Consider the following 2,575-nt stretch of genomic DNA (forward strand, 5'->3'; position numbering starts at 1 on the left):
TTATGCCACTGGAGCAGAGGCTGTGGACGACTCATAATTCCAACTGCGTGGGAGCACCCGCTTAGTCTTATAATATCATATCGATATGATATTATAAGACCCGTGAACTCTGCTCTCTATCAGAATCAGGCAGAATTTAGCATCCTTATGCTTTCTGTTCCTCTCAAGGTGCTTTCTTAATCAAATGGTAGAGATCTTCAAGGAGATCAGGGGCAAGGCCTTTGGACTTAAGGATTCTGCAGATTTTATTTCCAGTCACATAACGGACCTGTGCCACACAGTGTGAGTCCCTCGGGATCACACCTATCTGGGAGGGAGTCAGGCCTTTCTTGGCCAGTTTGTAAATCTGTTCCTTCATGTCTGTCAGCTTCAGCCACGTGGGGATGCTATGGTGGGCGGTAAGGCAGCGCCAACTGCAACAGGCCCTTCCGGGACATGCATGCGACCCATCATGGCAGAGGTCTAAATAATAATTCTTATCGGGAAACAATTTGACCAAACGTAGGGTAAGCTTTGGTCATATACGTTTCTCTTCTACGTTTCTGGATCCTGGAAACAGTGAACAGACACATCCCAACTGCACAGAGGTTTAAAAAGACAGGCTTTGGGATGAACCAAAAGAAAGTAAAAATATTCTTCCAGTGCCAGAATAAGAAATTTATAAATGACGTTCAAACAAAGTACTCAGGTGGTTGGCACAGAGAGAGAGAGAGAGAGAGAGAGAGAGAGAGAGAGAGAGAGAGAGAGAGAGAGAGCGCTTCTGGAAGCCCCTAGAGACGGTTTGAGAGGCAGGATGCCAGCTTGTTCTTAGTTCTAACCCAGTATGGCCCGTCACTCCTACCTACCAGGTTGAGATTCCAAAGGTAATGGTGGAACAGAGCAAAGATCTTCAACGAAAACCAGCGAAGGGAAAGCAACCTCAGGGAAGGTGGGGACAGACATCCAGAAAGGTGGCAATGCAATTAAGAAAAACAAAAACAAAAACAAAAACAAAACCTTGAAGTGAAACAAGATGAAACTCCAGGAGTATCTGGAACCACAAACATACAGCCTGGGTTGTCAGGGCAGGAAGCTCTGGGACATCTCAGAAAACTGGAGATATGCTTTGGGCATTGGCGATGTGTGATGCTAAGGTCTTACTGGGCAGAAAAAAAAGGTTTTGAATTTTCTATTGGAAGAGCAGCTTTGGGAGTGGCTGCTTTTGTCTTTTTGTCTCCCTGGTTGTCTTTCTAGTGATGACTGTATTTAAGGGGAAGAATTCTATTTATAACTTGTACGGAATGACTGTATGAAAAATGAGCTTCCATTCTAAATGACTGTCCATAAAATAAGAACCAAAGTAATTTTCATTGTGCGCGATTTTTATATTTGAGGCATAAAAGGCTATTTCAAAATCACAAAGGGGGTAATTTTAATAAGAAAGATTTAAAATTGACAGTCTTTCAGGCTCCTATACTGGCAGTTATTTATACACACATACTCATTTAGAAAATAAACGGTTCCAAGTTTTCATTCAAATATAACATGTTAAAATTGAATTCATTCTTCCATCCCTTCATCCACATTCCCTTCCCCAGTAAACCTCATCTTGGGAAATGACACCACACGGTCCCCAGAAGAGGGATCTTGGTTTACCTCCTTCCCTCTTCTCATCTAATTAATTCTCTCTCATAACTAACATTTACCAAATGCCAGGTACTCTGTGTAGTTTTCATAGAGCTTGGAATTAAGCAAAGAAATTAGCATTACTCAGACAATCCCACCCACGGACACAAAAATGACAGGAGGAAAGAGGGGCTCTAGGGAACAGAGAGACAAACCCTGACCCAGGGGCCAGGGAAGACCCCCGTGGGGACGACATCACCCTTGCTTTGACTTCACTCTCGCTCTGCTGAGGACCAGTGCTAGATATGATCAAGTGTGCACAGGACCCTGAAGAGATACTGCCAATGCTGTCATTCCTCCGCCTAGACATTTCTGACTTGTGTTCCCTCATGACAGCCTTAATGACATCTTGACATCCCCTTGACAACTCTGAGCATGCATCTCCATCAATCCAGTCTTGGGAAAATTCCCTTTAAGTAGTACACAGAACATACTTCATCATTGAAAAGCATCTTGGCTCTATCTATTCATGTTAATGTATACACGTATATATTGACAATAACTTCTAGTTATCATATACATTCAACACTTGTAAAAGGTAAAAATTCCAGTACTATGATTTTACACTTCAGATTTATTTGTTAGTAAAATTTGACACTAATGGTATAATATATTCCGAGTTGTTATTCTGAGTTTAACATTTTGGTGGGAGAAATTTGATACAATGTTAACAGTATCACAGAACTGTTACACAAGTCTAGGTCTAGATTTTGCTTATTTCGGTCCCAGGGTTTAACACTGCAGCTGGGAAGAGATCTTCCAGGGACCCTTGGGCCCCAGAAAGACTGCCTCATGGGCTTCAAGCTTTGACATCCCAAATGTAGATTCTATCTCTACATTGTCTACTAGTTTACAAAGATATGTTTGTATTGTTAGTCGAGAAGTATGCACTTAGATGAGGGGGATTTTA

General features: G+C 41.9%; 1 pseudogene; it reads right to left on the minus strand.

The window, feature by feature from the left end:
- LOC110335201 lies at positions 1-450 on the minus strand (annotated as a pseudogene).
- Between the last annotated feature and the right edge of the window lie 2,125 nt (positions 451-2,575).

The sequence above is a fragment of the Mus pahari genome, chromosome 17 (assembly GCF_900095145.1).
Source record: "Mus pahari chromosome 17, PAHARI_EIJ_v1.1, whole genome shotgun sequence".
NCBI classification, from domain to species: Eukaryota; Metazoa; Chordata; class Mammalia; order Rodentia; family Muridae; genus Mus; species Mus pahari.